This window comes from Lepisosteus oculatus, chromosome 9, assembly GCF_040954835.1.
Source record: "Lepisosteus oculatus isolate fLepOcu1 chromosome 9, fLepOcu1.hap2, whole genome shotgun sequence".
Taxonomy (NCBI): Eukaryota; Metazoa; Chordata; class Actinopteri; order Semionotiformes; family Lepisosteidae; genus Lepisosteus; species Lepisosteus oculatus.
The window spans coordinates 33,561,065-33,580,705 of NC_090704.1; the positions used below are offsets into that span (position 1 = coordinate 33,561,065).

The window sequence follows — 19,641 nt, forward strand, 5'->3', positions numbered from 1 at the left end:
CTGTGAAGGAGGGCACATGCCCTGACATTTCGCTCTCCAGTGAAGAAACGCTCCGAACGTTCCTGAGAGGTAGCATGTGTTGATTCTGATTAAGTTTTACATGGCTGTCCAATTAAATCTGACAGTTATCCCACTGAGGCAGGCTTTTGGGGTATCCAGCAGCTGTTAATTGATTTAGCTACTTGGTTTCACTCTGCTATGTAAGAAACCCCATTTTTACCCTCTGACCTATAACCATGAAGTTCATAAAACAGATACATTACATACGTTAAAGCCAAGAATTGCTTGGAGAACCTGAGCATCCTGTAAAATAATAAAGACTAGATGACTGTTTTCTTCTCTTGTCTTATTGCATGCTTGCAGAGCCTTATACTTCATGGGTATTTTCAAAAGAACTGATATGAATCAAAGTGAGTCTATGAGTCTAAATGTAAGACAAATTCTGGAAGAGAGCTCTGTTTTGACATAGCCTTGGAATGTTTTATTATATTGTCTTCTGTGAATTACTTTTACTCTTTCTGTAAATGCAGTTCAATGCACTGGTTCATTAAACTCAGCCATGCTCTATTAAGCCTTACAATTGGTATACTGAAGAGAAACTGTCCTGTTTCTTAGAAACACTCCAGGAGAGAGCAGAACTGATCCATGCAGATCTGTCTGAAAAAGACACTGGCAGGAAGGTTCAAAGAGCAATTCCTGATCCCAAAGGCATGCCACAAAGAAAGTTAAAGTAGACATCTTCTGCCTTGGTTGTGGATGGCAAGTGTGTCTGTAGGTTTCTTATAAGCATCAGTACCTGAAGAATTTTGAGTTGGTACTTTGGACCAATAATGATAATGAGCAAACTCAACCTGGCAAAGAACTAGATCCAGCATTAAGAGGACACTTACACATGCATTCAAAATCCTAAAAGGTGTCAGCAAAGTCAGATCAATGCAATGCTTTGGGACCAGTAATACAACTGGAACACAAGAGTACTCAACATGAAACTCAAGAAAACTCAAGAGAACTAAGGGCTTGTGCACTAAAGCCTGGAACTGCTTTCCTCCACTGCTGCAAAATTTCAACTGCAGGCAGAATAAGAGAGAAATATTTAATTACTGGGAGGTTGTTGGTATTTATAGCAAAGGAGAAATCTTTGATAGAGCAAATGTGCACTGTTGTGCATGCAGCAGATTACAAAATTACACCTCTCCTTTAATTATTTTTTCTCTTTCTGAGTTTTTTTCCTTTCATTAATATTGTAGCATTCCTCATACACACACCCCACCACTCTTGCCGATGTGGACTGTCTCAGTACTATCTTCCCTTTCCCCTTTCAAGACTCACTTTCTTTTTCCTGTTCTAAAAACTGTTCTAAAAACTGGGTGGCGTATTTACTCGTCTTTACTTTATTTTTTGTGTTATGTCTGTCTAGTGGATGCCCTTCTCTCCTTGACTAGCACACCTCCCTGTTAACAACAGGACAATAAACCTGTTTGTGATCCTGAAGTCACCTTCTCCAGCCTGTCTGTCTATATCACCTGCACTAAGTAACCTGGAAGTCATCAGTTTTTAAGGACTGGTTGAATAGCTCTGGGTGCAAATGTAGAGAGACCCCCTGCTAACTGAAAGATGTACATTAAAAAATGAAGACTTTCTAAATTTGAGAGCCATGTTTTTTGTTCAGTTTATTTTCTCTGAATATTGCCACATAGTTCATTTTACTCCCAGCAGGTATCAGTAAATTACTGTTTGATTGAGCCCACAGACTTTGGGCCTTCTTTGAAATCAGCAACATTTAATGTTGATCTTAGAGAAGGCCTTCCTATGTTTGTACCTGACAGGAACAGAGAAACTTTCCACAGGCAGAGCTGGAACTATCTAGGCTGAGGTCAAGATTGGCAGACAAGGTTTTAGTAAGGGATTTATTTAAAAAGTTTATCATAATCCTCCTATATTGAGGCCCTTACCTCAAAGTGCACGTTGCAGCCATCCTGAGAAGAAAAATGAAAAACCTTGTGAAAATAGAATCCATTTTCTCTATTGTCAAAGGCTCAAAAGCTGCGTGTTTGGAGCTTTAAACGTTAAGATATTTATATAAAAAACACATTTGAGCTGCCCTTGTCTGCAAAATCTGACCCAAGGCAATTTCTGACATTTTTATCTGAGGCTGAAAACAAGCAAAATACATTACAAATTATATTTTTTGGTCTGAGCATAGTTTCTTATCATTACACAGCACTTTGCTGTATTGTGTCTGTTAATATCTCACAGTCATAAAAGACAACGGCTGTAAAAATTTGAAATTAATTTCTGATATTAACAATGAAAGCTATGAATTTCTCTATGCATCCTAATTTCTGTTTGGGTGTTAATAGTTAAGAATTATGCACATCGTTGTCCTGGATTTATAAGACCGTTGTGGATGAATGTAATTTCAAAATTCATATTCAGTATTAGTGGTTTTTTTAGGTAGTCTTGCCATTAGTTTTAACCTCTTGCCATTTAGACATATTTATCACCTTCATACTTAGTGTCAGAGTTGCGCTGCAATCAAAATCTAATTTAATCATTCCAGAGGGATTCTAAAGGGAAAAGAGCAAATCGGATAATTAAAATATTCATGGGAGTCTTGAACACAGCATTACTATGCAGTTTGCCTGTCTTATCTAGAAGTCATTGAAGATTTTATGAGCTTTGAGGTGGATCACTGCACAAGCATTATGAAAATTATGAGCTCAGGTAGTGAGAATCCTCACTAGGCCTGTATTTGAACCCTGGTCTTGTGTCCGTCTAAAATATTGTGGCAACTAAGATAAAAGGAAAAGGTTTTTGAAAAGAATTTGGAGAGTACAGTGAAGCTGGCAATCTTACAGCGCCTGAATGTCTAAAACAAAGTCCTGATAAGGTCTAATACTCACCCTGTAGGACTATCTTCAATCAGAAAAAAAATAAAATGAGTGTAATGTGTCATGTGATGTATAAAATTGCTAAAAAAAATCTAATTACTATCTTACACTACAGACATAACGCATAGACACTTTCAGAAGATATCTCTGTGCCACTTTTTAATGTAAGACATTAGCTGTTCAAGGCTGTTAAAATTTTATTTTTAACATTGGATGCTATTATGAAACAGATTGCAAAGAGCAAAAGAAAACGAGTTTTATTAAATGGACAATTTCTAAACCTGGCATGATGGCGAATGTTAAACAAAATAGTGTTCATAATTACATGTAAAAAAATTGTTTAATTTAGAAATGGTTGCAGTTAAAGCTGGCACCCAGTTAACTGCCTGCTAGTTGGATGAAGAGACAGGTATTTCCTTAAAAAGAGAACAGTAAATACTGCAACTCCAATATCAGTATCCCAGGTAATTTACACCTTTTGTGACATGTTCCAAAATGTGCTATGAATTTCTTCATTTATACAACAATACAGATCAAGGAAGACAAAGATCCTTGAAAACATGTCACTTGAGTATAATTTCCAGTTACTCTGCACGAAACATATCTATAAACATACATTTTATGAGAACAGAACACAGTGGGTCATTTAGGAACATTGAGATGATTCCTTTCAAACTTGATCATGTTTTATTTTTTATATAAATGAGCCATTGGGATTTGAACTGCTGGTGCTGTCTATCATTTTTCAATAGGTGTTATTGTGAGTGATAAAGGATAATTGCTTTCGCCTTAATCTCCGGAGTTTCAGCTAGACTCTTTTTGTCTATTGTTAAGGCAAAAAAAAGGCTACGGCTTGACATTTACACAACAGTTTGCAGTCTAACAATTTTGTATTTCTGCTTATTAGGACCCTGGTCTCCCTGGGTTATCAAACTCTGGGGTTAGCATGTATTTCTAATGACAAAGCAAAGACAATAAGTAACACAAATCAAAAAGCATCAAGAAATATTTCAAAGTAACAAAATGAAAAAGAAGACCTTATGCGACTTGGTTTTTATTAACTATTTTCCATTAGAAGAAAGTACATACTGAACTACAGCATGTCTCTGAATAAGTAGGGCTTATACTTCATAGTGAAATGTAAACAAAATCTTAGTTCCATACAAAACCAAGCTGTATTTTCCAAGAGGGAAAAATTTAGAGATAGAGACTTTACTCCTAATCTTGGGTATTCATAATTTACAGACATACTTTAGATGACAATAGAGACCCAAACTCAATCAAGCACTACTAATGAAAAACAGCACAAATGGTGAATAGCTCTTAGTCACGGGTGAAATGCCTGGAGTGTCTCAGCACGTACAGTCACTCATTCAGAAATAGGGAGTACATTAATAGTTAAATGTACACATACAATAGAGTATATACAGGACTATGGACCAGAGAGGCCTGTATTCAAATCACAGGTGGGATATTACCCCCTCAAACAAACAAGAAACTACAAACTAACCACTCCTGTAAAACCCTTTCTCTAAATAGGTATTTGTAGCGAAGGTGTGATTGGAAGAACAGGTGAGTCATCAAGGGGCGGAGTCATTGTTTTCAGGAAAGCCACATCCTTCAGATTCTCACAGGGACATCAGGGAATTGGCTACACCTGGTGACCCTATAAAAACAATTCCCGAGGCAGTAAAGGTGGGTGTTCTAACAGAACCCTCAAGATTATAAAGCAGTTGAATGTAGTGGGATTCGGTTATGATAGCAACTGTTGTTTTCTGGGTTGGGACACTGGTAAGTAAAAAGATGGTTAATGGGTGCACCTGGCCAACTGGAATCAACCGAGAGAGGTTATTGCCACTGCTATCTGGGTTGAGATGCTTACTGGCTATGGAAAGATAAGGTTATGGTTCATGTGGATAAACCCTGGCCATGATACTCAATAAAAGGGTGGCTTCCCTACTACTCTTTAGCCTGTCATTGAAAGTCAGAATGTGTTCACAATTGATTTATTGCTCACTCTGGTGTCCATGATGTTGAATGGGCCAGAGTGCAAGTGATTCCTCCTGATTGGGACATCAGTCTGTCACAGTGTTCACCCCCTGGCAATGCTGGTCCCCATTCATACAACTGGGTGGACTGAAGCTACTGGGGTAAAGTAGCTCACCCAGAGGTACAACAGCAGTGTCTGCAGCACACACTCCAACCCATAACCTGTCAGTGGAGACCAGTGACTTACTCACTGTGCAATGTTTCCTCCCGTCATGCTAAATAAAAAAATCAAAATAATATATATAGTCTTTATAAGGTACTAGTAGGCATTAAGGATAAAATTGTAATGTATACATACTGCAGTGGTGGCAGTATGTCTGAGCTCTGGAAAGTTGCTGCAAGAAGGTTGTGGGTTCAAGTCCTATGTGGGAGAACATTTAGTGTTGTATTTTTGAGCACAGTGCTTCAGTAAATTGTCGAGCTTTGTAAGCAACTACGCGGCAGTAGTTTAGCTAAAGGTAGTGGACAAATCAATAATATATTAAGTCAGAAGGATCACGTGGTACTTATGCATCTTATTTACCCATTTGTTTCATAACAAATGAACATAGAGGAAATACATTACCAAAGGTTTGTGTTTTACAATTCTTTGCTAAGTTAAGCTGGATTCCAAGATACCCCTGCTTGGAAAGAAGCACTGTACTCTTTTGCCATTCCTGTCTCTTTAAGATGGTGCTACAGCTCTTTCTACTACACAAATAAACCTCCATTCACTGGACTCTCAATCCTGTTTGCCAGTAATGATGTCAGCGTATCCATAGCAACTATTCTTATGCTTTATCTCGGGCCCTCTCCTGTACAGGCTGTGTTCAAGTACTATTTTCTTTCATCACCACACAGGATCTCATTAGAGGTGGTTTAAAAAAATGAATTGTTTTTTTTGTACAATAAAGCAGCACTCTAACAGAAAGATGTATGTTGAAGGAAAGTGGTGGGGGGTATTGAATTAGTGATAAATGCTGTTTATGCACTGGTTGTTTAATTTATATCTTACCCTTTAAAAGGATTTAAAGAGTGACTAACTTTGAAGGCTTCTCTAACAATCCTTAGCCCTTCTTTGCAAAAAGTAAACAGGACTGTTTTGTAATGCAATAGTTCTATTGAATACTGCCAAGCTCTAGTTGGAAACCCAATGCACCAAATGTGAATAATAAAAACATTTGATCAAAGTGACACTGTGGAGGTCATGGAGCCTCAAATTTGCAGGACAACACCCATACTTTTCTTCTTTTCTCTTTTCAGAGTGTTGGTAGAGGAGAGGTGTGTCTGTGGGCTAAGATGAAAGGCTACCAGGAGGTTCCCTATATAAGCCTTGGCTCTTTATGTGTGTGAGTTAAAGAACCTTCTCATGCTTTGCCTTGTGGAAGGGACATCATCTGGACTTTGCAAGTCGACCAGCCATGTTGCAGTAGCAGATATTCTGGTTTCCTTCAAGAAACAGTTTGGATGAGTGGGAAAAAAATCCTGTCATTTGTAACCTTTCGTATTTACTTATAATCTCTGTACAAGAAAAATATCTGTGTTCTAGTCAAGAACATCAACAAGACTCAGATAAGGTAAACCTGCTTTGCTCTCAATGGCTAAAGTGGTTTCAGTTAAGGACAACAAACAGTAGCACGTATTGACTATATTGACATGTACTGTGCTATTAAAGTTTGTATTGGGGGGAAAAAACAAATACACTTTCGGTGGTGCTTAAGTGAACAATGAGCAGTGAGACTACTGGCACAGCAGCTATAGCACCTCCCAGGCTTCAAAGGCCTCTCCTGCTGACATCTTGTGTCTCAATGTTGTGACATGTCATGCGCTACTCATGTCAATAGCCCCCAGGCCTAAGTAAAGCTGTCTGCTGTCACAGCCCACTGCTCTCTGCCCTCTCAGCATTTACTCTCTGCTTTTAAAGGGCTCTAAAGGTCTGGTATAGTTTCTGCCACACTGCACTGCCCTCTGACCTTTCTCTTAACTCGCAGACTCACCTAGGTTAGATTGCATGTCCTGGGTTTTTGTTGGACAATGAACAGTCAGGCACGGGGAGCACATTCTGTTCCAGTGCCAAGAACATAAGCTGCAGGTGGGTAATATTTCATGTTACAACACTAATGCGTCAGTATGAGCAGCAATAGGCTATCACATATTCAGCGCATTCTGCATTTTTTATTACACTAAAAGTTTTTAGAAAAGGTTGAACTGCATTACACAAAGAACTATAAGACTTTCTTTTTTCCACAAAGTTTAACAGATCATTTGTTTCATGACATTTCAGATGAAGTCTACCTTGTGGGGGAATAAAATGGAATCACAGTGCAGAAAGTTTGTTGTAACCATGTAAACAACAACTGTATTGCACTGTGGCTACATTGTTAAGACTATCTGGAAGAATGTTTGTCCAAAATGTCATAAAATGATTTTTAATCATTTAATTGGAGTCTACAACATAAACAAGCTTCTTTAGTTATCTGTCCTCCTAGGTCAATATTTTTACAATCATTAGTGATAAAATGGGTATCAAGTTGTGCACTTTTGTATATTATATTATCACATCACATCACTTTCAATAACTACTAATCCAATTCAGGATCACAGCAGCGTGTTACTTGGCAGATTCAATCCAAACCCTCTAAACTTTTTAAAAGCATTATTACTCCATAGAATGGGAATTCTTCCTAATTTCTTGGTTATGAGTAAGTGAGAGATGGCCTTATGAGAAAACCACCATCTTGACTCAAAAGCCAGGCCCAGTGGTGTCCACATGATCACCTGTTTATCAGACAAAACTTGTAGAATGAGCACAACTGCTCTAAATGAGTAATTAACACTCAAAGGGAGTGAGGGAAAGGAGCCATCATGAGCTCTGAATGAAAGTTGCCACTGGTCTGGGTCAATTAAGATGCTTAAAAGTCCTGATGGGGAAGAAAAAGATTTAGTGTTTTTCTAGGCTCTAGCATTTCTCCTAACCTGAAGGCCTTGGAACTATGTGACTAAGGGAGGCTAGAGGAAATACAGTTTACACTTTACTCAAAGGAATCAGCATAAGAAAGTATTATCTCTCTACAGCTGAGAAGGAGAGGAGTGAAGAAGGCACAGGTTGAGTCCAGTGTACATCCTTTTCCTTTCCACCCACAAATTGATGGGCGGTCCCTGAATGTGCAAAGTGAGAGAGCACAAAAAAACCACAAATTTGCTGCTGTTGTGTCAGAGATATGTGTTGTTACAGTGGCATCCCTGGCCAAACAGGATCAGCCAGGAAAAATTAGATATAAGATGACTGACTAGTTGTTAGTGAAGTCCTGGTGCTTGGTGAAGAGTTAGAGCAAAATAGACTATTTAAGTGAGGATTGCAACTGTGTAACAGAATTAATTTTTAATTGATTACTTTAGTGCCTGGTTGTGCTATAAGAATAGTGATAAGTGAAGATTAAGAATTAGGAGATGTACAGTTAATTTGATGATACTCTAGTGCCTGGTGATTTGTTAAGATATTGGAGGAGTAGTTGAGAAAATCTAGTGACTTGTGCTAGTAGAGGCACTGAAGATCAATGTAGGAAGAGAAGGGTCTTGTAGTCTTCCCTGAGAAGGGAATATCACGCAAGGGCTAGAATCCTTTAGGGAGTCTAGAAAATAAAGACAGACCACTTAAAACTTAAAACTAGGGTGTCACACTGGCAGTACTGGATTTTAGGTGTTTATGTCAGCTGTTGGCACATTGATATTCAAAGTACATGAGGAATATAATAAATGCAGTACACTTTATCACTTAAAAGTTTAAAAGTTTTTTTTTATCATACAGTATATGCTATGTTGTTCTTTTAATAACAGAGCTTTGAAAATGCTTTTTTGATTAAATCAGGAGTGTTAAAAATGTTTGTGTCTAATTTTATATCTTCCAAGTCAGTTTCTCTCTCAAAAATAGCAAATGAGTTTTTCAGCAATGCCTCTGTAAAAAACATTTTGGGTTCCTAGGAGAGGTATTAAAAAGCGCTTGCTAATTTTTTTTTTCCTGATAGTGGGTAAGTGTTTTACAGTGCTAAAATAAGCTACAACTTCAACTGTGTTCAATGAAATCCTTTGTTTGAAACAAACATGGATGGTTTCCAGTTTGTCAGTTTTCCATGGATGGTTGCCAAGGGTTTAGAAAGAGCCTAAAACTATCTTCCTTCACTACTATCTGCTATATGCTCATCAGCCTTCCCTCATGTTTTATAGCCTGTTATACAGTACGTTCACCAAAGTGAAAAGATAGAAATGTGATGAGTGTGACTATTGCTTTCAGGCTGTGAGTTTCTCACTTTTGGTGATTTAAGTAAAATTAGCAGCAACAACAACAATATGTGTAGATGATATGAGGACATTATATGGGGCAATTTTCCTGCAAATCATTTTATTTTATAATTCAATAGTGTTGTAGTTCATCATGATATGTTATGATTTCTGTCTAAAGAGCTTTTGTTACCTATATCTATAAAATAAGAAACCTGCCATTTGTCATTTGGCATTTAATGTAACTGCAGCTAATTCCCACTCCTCTTCATACATACATTTATTTTACACACTGCTAAGCACTAAAGGCTTGATTTTAAATTAGATACTCGGATAGCAGCCCACGGAGAGTCAATGGGTTTAGTCGAAAGGGGTCTTGTTAAAAAAAACTAAAAAGAAAATCGAGTTGACAGAGCTTAGCACAGCAGGGAATCTGCAGTGGATAAACAGGCTATATAAGTATGACTCACAGCACAGAATCATATTGCTCATAATGCATTCAGTGTTATTTCTGAGCCCACTGGCCCAGGGGAATGTGTAATTACCTGTTGGGCAGCAACACTGTGTGGTACCTCTGTGTGTGTATGTGAGCCTGTTTGCAACATGAAAGAACTGGTGAGATCAGGGCCTGCAGTAGAAGGCCAGGCCAGCGGGACAGCTGTAGGGTTGAGACCAACTCATCAAAAACGTGAGACTTTTGCTATTTTTCAGTTCCTTAAAAACTACTATATAGGCCAATAACAAGAGCTACCAACCCTTCAGTCAAGAATGTTATTTTTTAAAGAAAATGCAGCTTAATATAATTTCAAAAAGTTAAATAATTTTCTTTTGAAAACATAATTCAGTAGATTCCCATGTTTCACAACTGGCACATTATTTAATTTTATTGAGTGTTAATCTGCATTAATTGATTGGTGGAACTTATATATTCAATCAGAATTTTTGGTTATTGGTAACTAATTGGCTTGGCACAAATTAGTTTAAGACCTTTAAATCTAATTAAAAAACTATTAAATTCCTCCATGCTAACTTCTTTGTCCAATCCAGTGTCACAGGGGTGCTGGAGCCTATTCCAGAAAGCAACAGGCACAAGATAGGATAGAACTTCTACAGGACACCAGTCCATCATAAGGACACAGACATACAGGCACTCACGCCAGGACCAATTTTCCCAGAATGTCTTTGGAATGTGGGAGGAATCAAGAGGAAACCCACATGAACACAGGGAAAACATACAAATTCAACACAGACAGCACCTTGAGACCCCAGTGCTGCAAGGCAGCATTGCTAATCAATGCACCACTGAGCAGCCCAAGATTATTGTCATTACACCCCCTTTTCCACAAATCATTTAAAAACAATTCCACAAACATTCTAATAGTTTTCGATTGGCAATAAATGAACTTAGGTTGACCTACAGTAGAGTATACCAATCTGATATTTACAGTATGTAATAAAACAAAACTACATTTTAATAATATTTTGGAAGTAACATATTGTGGTAAACATAGTGTGCTTCCAACCTGACATACATTTTTCCATAATTGTAATTTTCATGAAAAACTGACATTGAAAAAATTACACGTTGAAAAAATTTTTTTTCTATTTCAATGAATTTGAACTCCAAAAAGAAATCACCTGATGTGAGCTTCTTTGAAGATGAGCAGACAAAAACGTTATAGTCAAATGCCATGCAAACCTCCCCTGGATGCAGTTTCCACGTAATGAATTTATTAGCTTCATGGCTCTTTTCCCCCTCACCCCACCTGCATTTCTGCAAACTGGGTATGGCAGCACTGAAAAAAAAAGATTGAAATTATTCCTTCTCCAAGGCAACTGAAAATTCTATTAACCTAATTGATTGTTCTGTGAACTTGCCCATTGATTTACTACAGGCACACTCATTACGCAAGCGATGCTCTATTTTTAGTGCCATAGAGGAGGGGAAGGCAGCCTCCTGAGTAAGAAGTGAAGGCCACCCTTCCCAGCTAAATATATGGCATGACAGCAGCTGAAAGGAGCTTTAAGAATACATGTTTGAAAACCAAAAAAATACATTTTAGCGTAACAGCAAGAAACCCAGCTGTGCTCTTACATTTTGCTTCTTAAATATCTACTGGCTACTTTCAAAAACATCACTCTTTGTATGAATAAAGGTATAAATGGAGAGTAGATTTACAGGTGGGGTTTCTGTTCTCTTGGTATCGAACCTCCTTCACCATCCAGCTGTTGTGTAAAGGGAAGGGAAAAGACACACCAGAGGTCAGGAATGGTTCACGGCTTCACAAATGCCCCGAGTGACCTTGGGAGAGGTGCTCGTTCACAGCTCCTTGGCATGTTTAAGTCTGGTGTCAAAATGGGAATCACTCACACTTGCCACAGAGCTTGAGGCACAGGCAACGGTTTTTGATTTTCACAACAGAGGAAACACACCATGGGCAACAACCCTTTTGAGATCCCTCTGCTAGACTGATGGGGATGCTGTGCATCAGGCACATGTCCTGGAATAAGATTGGAGAAGGGCTGATTGCAGGAGGTCAGACTTCAGGCTCAGACCCTGTCGGTTTGACCTTGCAGGATGTGCAGTTTTGTTGCGGCAACAGGGAGGCCCATCAGCCTCAGCCAGCTCCTTCTCTCCAGGGCAGAGCACCCAGACCAAAGGACTCAAAATGCAGAACCGTTGTTCACCATCATCCCATACTTTCTGTTACTTTTCGATTAATTCTCTGATTGTTATTACCATCATAAAAACGCAACATGTATGTGTGGATTTAGCTCCTGTGTCATGATTTGTTTTCAAACTGGGGATCCTTTTCTACGGAGTCTGCATGTTCTGTCTGTTTTTGTGTGGGTTTTCTTTAGGAGCTCCAATTTCCTCACATTTTTAAAGGCACGCTGGCTTTGTTAATCAGTGTGTCTGAAATGTCCCTGTGTGCACACCCTGCAATGGATTTAAAAACCAAAGAGTTTAAGAACATTCTTAAGTGCAAATTTTAGTAAACATGAGCTGAAGAGTCTTGGTAATAAGAAGTCCCAGCATGGTGTGAATTTTCAATCTGCATCAATGGTTTTGAGCAAATTGTTGAAATATGCACTTTCATAATGATGGTAACAGATATGGAATATATTGCAAATTAATCAACACTTTCCCATCTCTGACAACCACCACTGGTTTCTCTGTCTTTTAAAAAATCTCATAAAAACATTCTTTATCTGTGAATATTACTTTTCCTTTTAAGATAAAAAAGCCTTTTCTGTTTCTCTGTGAAGTAGAAATCACAGAGGAGCGCTTACATGATGTTTAAAGTGGAAGTGACGGCTGCACCCTGCTGGAAACATTTTAATTCTGGTGCTCCTCTTTGATTTCGCTAATGAAAATTTATATTATCCAGATATCCAGCAGGTAGACTAATCAGCGTAATGATGGCAGTGGAAAGTGTTAGAGAATCTACGAAGTGTGGAATACAAAACAACAGGGTGTGCAGCCCTCACCTGTTTGTTTTGACTTATACATTCAATTACCTTCCTATTGTTTGATCTTCAGATTTTGCGGGGGTGATTTCTACAGCCGAAGGGCTGTGGAGGTCTGTTCAGGATAAAAAGACACATTCTCATACAGTGATAAAGGAGCAGACTAGCCACAGTGGACAGATTTGACAGGCCTGGACATCAGCAAGAGAGTGTAATAAGGTTCTTTTACTAACATGATGAAGAACATGCAAATGTTTTTATTCTTTTTACCTTTACCCAATGACTTTCTCTATTTATATGTGTTATTGAGTGGTTGTCGGATGAGGGAGCAGTAGTTCAGACACAAAGACTCACATGTGTCCCACCACAGCTTTCAACTTACTCAAAATAATCACATTTAAAACATTTTCACTGTCTAAAGGTATGCACGAATACTTTAAAGAAAGAACTCTACTAAACTAATCTGTTTTCTTTAATGTGCAAATGTTTGAGATGCAACTGACCAATTGTTTTGTAGGTGTTTTGCTGTTTTTTTAAAACACTACAACACTACAACCACTACAACCACTGCAGGCGCATATTTCAGTGATTTCAGTGATATCTGAGATCAATTAAAAGGTTGTTGTCAATATAAGAACACCAACTGGCAATTGGATTTAGCCAAATTTAATGTCCATTGAGGAATAATGACACAAACTTGCACTGTGAAAAGCAGCTATTACAGTACATGAGCATAATGGAATGAGCCCCGGTCCTTTGAAGATCAAAGAGATGGATCAGTGCTGTGGATTAACCCCATATTACAAGGAAGAAAGTTAAAGGCGGGGGGGAGACAAAAAGGGAGAGTATCATTTCTGGCAGACATCTGTCTAATACTCCCAGAACAGGTTATCTTCCAATGCTTGCTCTGGTCTTTCCTGGAGAAAAATAAAGACGCATCATGTTGGTGAAAAGGGGGAATGGCTTTAACATTTTCCACACTCATACAGTTTCCTACAATTATTTAATGCAGCTTATACCTCAAAAGTCAACAAAAGTGGTTGGTTATCTTAGGTTATAGCATCCCATTGCAATATGAGTTTATCATCAAATCTAGGACTGGGACTGTATACAGTATGAGCACATGAATGTATAGAAATATTCTATTAATACTGTACCTTTCAAGCAACTAACTTTTTTAAATTACGTTGCGTAAATATTTTATTTTTACGTCAGTCTACAAACATATTGGATTTATCGGTCAGTTTCCTGTTTTTGGTTAGAGATTTCTGATGCACTTGGACACTGATTCTTCTTGCTGACAGACCCTGAGCCTGGAATTTCAAATGATAAAACTCTTCATCCATCCATTTTCTAACCTCTTTATCCAATTTTGTGTTGTGGGGGAGTTGTTCCCTAATCTCAGTAAGCAACAGGAACAAGGCAGGATACATCCTGGATGGGACCCCTTTCATTGCAGGATAGACACATAGACACAAATTCACACCAGGGCCAATTTTCCTAGAAGCCAGTTAACCTAGCAGTAACTCTTTGGGCTGTTGGATGGAAACTGGAGCACATTCCAGGAAAGCATCCCAGGAATTGAAATCAGGACCCCAGCACTGCAAGGCAGTAGTGCTAATCACTGCCGCCCCATTTCAAAACTAAATGCTGTTAAAGCCAACTCTCACCTTGAGCTATGTGCAAAACGTCAGTAAAAACTTCACAGGAAGGTGGCTGCTCCCACATATGTGCTGAAAATATTTGTGGCCGTTTGTGCAAGTTGAAGCTTGCGAATGGAGGCTAAACTCTAATGGCACAGAGGCATTTTTTCTTACCAGTATAAGTCACAGCTTTGTGAAAGACAATGCTTAACCTCAAAGGCCTGTAAATCTGTCAGATCTAATGGTTTATTGGGAAGAGGTACTGTATCTCTTCATAGCCTTAACTATCCCCGTCTAAATCTTGTCACTTTCTTGTGTTTTAGGTGTGACAGAACTCAGCTGGTTTCTTCCCCTGGTCAACCCCAAAGCGACTGCGATCATCGGCAGAAACAGTGCGCTGGAGTGCAAATAATATATTTCTTTTCAGTCATCTCACAATGGGGTTTGCATGACGTTTAAAAATGTCACATGTTTCCAAACACTATGTTTATCCAGTACATGACTGTGCTGCAGTAAATGGTTTAATACAAGCAAGAAAAAGTCAGTTTTGGACTCAGTGGTCACATATGTAATGTCTCAGTGGACTTCCCAGTGAATGTATATTTCAGCTTGTGGCACTATCTTTTTTCATTTCATTTTTTATTTTTGAAAATGAACATACTTTTTTTTCTAGGGCACAGAGGAATGTGGATAGCACAGTGAGAAGGGGATGAGAGAAATGTGGAAATCTGCAGGACAGATCCTCAGGAAGCTGTAGATAAATGTTCAGATTCTCAACTCAACAGTTTATCAGTTAGCATGCAACACTGGCAATTTTCAGATTTAAGTTTCTATTTTTAAGAGAGTATGTCACTTTTAAAGTTGACTGACAGAGTGTAATAATAAGCAAATGTTTCATTTGAAAGGAGTGCATTCTTCCTTAGGAGAAAACAAGTCTTTTTCAAGCACCAGCAAGTCTGAAATCTGCGTGCATTGAGGCAAACCAAGTCCTCAATGATGGTTTCTCCAAGTTCCACTTTAAGCCTGTTCTACTACTGTATATGCAAATCCTGCAGATAGTGATCTTCAGAACATTTAGAAAGTGCTGCTGTGAGGCTCTTAAGAAGCCCTGTGTTAAATAGTGTCATGGGCAATTCTTTGCTGTTGCTGTATCTGTGACTAAATGATGGCCTTCTTTTTCAGCATGTTAACGCGAGACGTAAATCAAAGTTGGTTGGAGTTCATTTCCCTTTACTGACTCCAAAACCATAAACATGGAGATGTCTGCACATCTAGTCTCTTTTGTAAGGAACATGGGATTCAGCAAGTAGAGGGAATGTCTGGGAAGAAACAAATGAAAATGAGAATCTTTACAATTATTAAACTACTGTAATTATTGCTTGTATTTAATCAATATTTCACATTTTCTGATTATTTGATTTTTATTTCAAAATGTGGGTCACAGCATATGCATAATACATGATTAAAAAAATCTGTGAACATTAGTTTGTTAATAGAATAGAGCATGTGAAGCACAAATTGGTTAATCTAAACCTCTGGATAAAGACAGTTATTACGTGTCACTCTACTGAATCAATCATCATTTCAGCAATCTACTCCCATCCCCTGATTATACCTCAAATATCTCAAATGTGGTTCTATTTTAAATAGTCTGTAGGCCAATATGGTGCCTAGGGTAGCACTGTCACTTCAGAACTGGGTTTGAATCTGTCTGTCTGGAGTTTTCATGTTCTCTCTGCCTTATATCAGAGCTCTCTAGGTTAGTCTCTAAACTGACGCCTGTACATGTGTGTGTTTGTCCTGTAATAAACTGGTGTACAATCCAAGGTTCAGGGACTTGAAAAACACCTACAACAAGCTCTTGTATGCACTGCCTTAATGTAAATGAATTTAATTTTCTTTTAATACTGCTTTAATTCTGACCTCCCCTTAGTAACCCCATAGTTTGTCGAACAGCAGCAAGAAGTGATAACAAATGTAGACATTCAAAATGAAAGAAAGATTCTGCTTTTCCCGATCCTTTACACAGCCTTCTTTAGATCTATGTTCTGCATTCTAAGCACAACTCCTCTTTAATTAAATCAAATTGCTGCTTATTGAAGCTTCATTTGTTTTTAAAGGAAATCTGGACTATAAAATGGCTGAGTATGTGAGTAAAAAAAGTACCATCAAAACTGTTTAGATGAGCAGAGTTTACAGCTGAGAAGAGTTACATTAGTTGTCTGTAGTGATAATCCCATCTACTTGAAAAAATCTAAAGGATTCTGTTGTTTTTATTGTTGTGCCACACTGTAAATTGGGGTGAATGTGTCCCACTTTTCTCTCCTGCTTCTATTTCAGCTTTCCTGCTCTGTGTCAAGTTCGTTTAAACCATCTCTGAAACAACAGCTGCAATACTTAGTTTCCCACATATCCTTTCCGCCTATATATAAGAGGAAACAGAAGACGAAAACTTACAGTACATTTTACAAGGCAGAAACCATACCATTTTCTGCTTTCTGTGATCAGATACTAGATAAGGTTTAAAATTAGCTTTGTTTTTCATACCAGGTAATTTGAGATTCGGATCACATTAATAAAAAATATTAAAACAGAGCAGATTATTTCAGTGGAACAAGCACATTGATGTCGAATAACTGTACAGATGGCAGTAAACCCTTCCTTGTAACACAAATGTAAAACGCATGTGCTGCTTCTCTGTGAATTAAAAACTTCCCATTTTTAAATAGAAAAACAGTGAAAGTTCAAACGACAGTACAGTATTACAAAGAAAAAAAAATCAAAGAAAAATAAAACAAGCAAAAGCAGCCTTTTCTTGATTATGATGATGCTGGTGAAGTGATGACCGTGTGTAATGTGGCATTGTGGGTAGTGTTGGTGCTGCTTTGTAGCTCTCTAATGTCCTGGGTTCAATTCCTGACTGAGGCACATTCTGTGTGGAGTTTACATGGTCTCTCCATTTTTGTGCAAGGTTTCTGTGGGGGCTAAGTTTCTCTCCCACATTCCAAAGCCATGCTGGCTGGGGTGATCGGTAACTCTAAGTCCCTGTATGAACGCTTGTATAAGCTTTCTGGATAGTCTAATTTTACTCAAAGCCACTAGAGATTTTTACCATAAGAACAATATTGACTGCTGATAATACAGTTTAATTTTGCATGAGAAGAAAATTATCTCATCATTTAGCAATCCTTAATTTTCATTCATCAGATTTGTTCAAAAGCCGACTACCACAAAACCATACTTAGCCAACTAATCTGGGCAAATGTAATTGACTAATTGTGAGGCATCCCTCCTCTCGAAAATAATTGATTCCTCATTCACATCCATAAAGCTACAAAACTTTTTTTGAGTGACAGAATACGGATCTTTCTGGTTTCACTTTTGGATAAAAAATGGCTAAATTCCAGTAGAAGATTGCCATTCAGTTGTGTTTCTGTATAAAGAATGGAAAAGCATTGACTTCAGTGGTGTAGGAGAACATAGCGCCAGAACTCAAGGAGCACAATCCACAGAAGGGAGAAGAGGATCTCAAACATCATGACATTTAATCCCTGCCATCATTTATTTATACGTCATTAAAGTTCCTTTTGTAGAGCCAGTCCTTTTAATAACAGGAGCAAATGATCCCTTGTGTCTTCTGATACCTAAGTCAAAGAATAAGCCTGCTGCCGTTAAGGTTGGCATGGCAGAGAGACATATCAGTTTGACATGCCTTATCCCTGTTAGCAATCTGCCAGGGCATGTCAAAGAGTTTCTGCATCCCTGCTGACTACCCTAGTTACCTGAGGTTGGGAATGCCTGCATCCCCAAAGTGGTACCTATACTGTATGGTGTTATACAAAGCAAATAAAAAAAAGCTGAATGTGAGATTCATTAGTTAGCAATTAAGTCATTTTTTAGAAATTCTTCAAGTGCAGTTTATGATGATGTCTTGTAGGAAATTGAGGTGGTAAGAACTGCAGTAACAGAAAGGCCAGCCAAGGGTAAGGAGTACAGACAGTGCAAGGTACAAGGAAATTCCTCACTTTATTTTATTTGTTTTATACCAGGCTGCAAATAAGGGACATGTGCTGGAATTTATCTCTCTTACCAGAACTCAGTCTGAAATAGATGTTCAAAACTCAGTCTTTCTATTACTATTGCAGCAAATGATTTTGCATCTGAATATTTCAGAGAACAGTTTCAGTGAAGCTGCAGCTGTAGGCAAACTGAGCTTGTAATGAACCCAGTGATGTGTGGTGTGACTGCTTTCTGAAGCCTGTCCTTGTTCCTGAGTTATTTAAATCACACACCCTCACAGGAAAAGGTCTGTACTGAGCACCTTCCTACACTGTGCTACTTTGTGTTGTCTGCAAGAGCACTTCCAGAAGTGTGGCCTGTGTCATGGGTACCCATGCATAACCTTGCTGCTGAAAGCATATCTGAACTCTGCCCGCTGGCACATGCCTGCAGGGCAGAATTACTGCTGCATATAAAAAGAACTTTTATAATGATCAGTAAACTGAAGTTCCCTTACAAATTCACATTTTCAACATACTGACACCAAAAGTCATTTCTTTTGCGTGCAAGACTTAAGAAGTAAAGAAACACTCAAATTTGGGCTCGTAACTTCAATAATCATAAAATGCAGACTACTTTTTAATTTTCAAGGATTGGCCAAAAGGGATGTAGCATACATTTTCTAAACTAAATAGAGTTTAATTATTCATTGGCGTCGACAGTACAAATATAACTGTTGATCTTCAGTATTATTCCCATTTATTGTCTTGATATTGATCATTCTTGATCATTCCTTGTGAAGGGGAGGCAGAATTATCCATGGAGCACTGATAAACCCTAGCAAGGAACTAAATGAATGCTAAGGAAACAGGAAGCAAAAAAAAGTAAAAATAACAAATAATCCAAGAATGACATAAAGAAAAAAACAATAAAGTTCAAAGTTGCAGGAAATTACAAAAAATGTTGCAAATGGTAGGAGAGCAAGGCGGCTTTCGGGGCTGATAACCTCAATCTGACAGACTCTTCCCCGGTCAGAAACCCCTGCTGTCACTGCCGAGCTTGGAAAGACACCAGCACTAATCCCTGCTTTTGATCTTCTTTAAAGCAAAACCCATCATCGCAAATGTTGCATGCAATAAATAGAAATCATCCTTTCAGCTCTTTCAATACCCTTGCGACAGGAATTTGCCATACTTAGAGCAAAACAGACATGCAAACACGCGTACAGTACGTGCATTAGTGAAGGCAGATATTTGAGATCTTTCTTTTTATTTCCTCTTTCAGGATTATGCACAGGGGCAGCTGTGTGATGTAATGGTAAGGACCTCAGT

General features: G+C 38.2%; 1 long non-coding RNA gene across 1 annotated transcript in view; it reads left to right on the forward strand.

The window, feature by feature from the left end:
* The window catches only part of LOC107078457 (uncharacterized), a 38,053-nt gene extending 21,460 nt beyond the window's left edge, over nucleotides 1-16,593 (forward strand). Inside the window, exon 3 of the long non-coding RNA XR_001479391.2 lies at nucleotides 14,635-16,593. This is a non-coding gene — a long non-coding RNA (uncharacterized lncRNA). The remainder of the gene's footprint in view (nucleotides 1-14,634) is intronic.
* The last annotated feature ends 3,048 nt before the right edge of the window (nucleotides 16,594-19,641 follow it).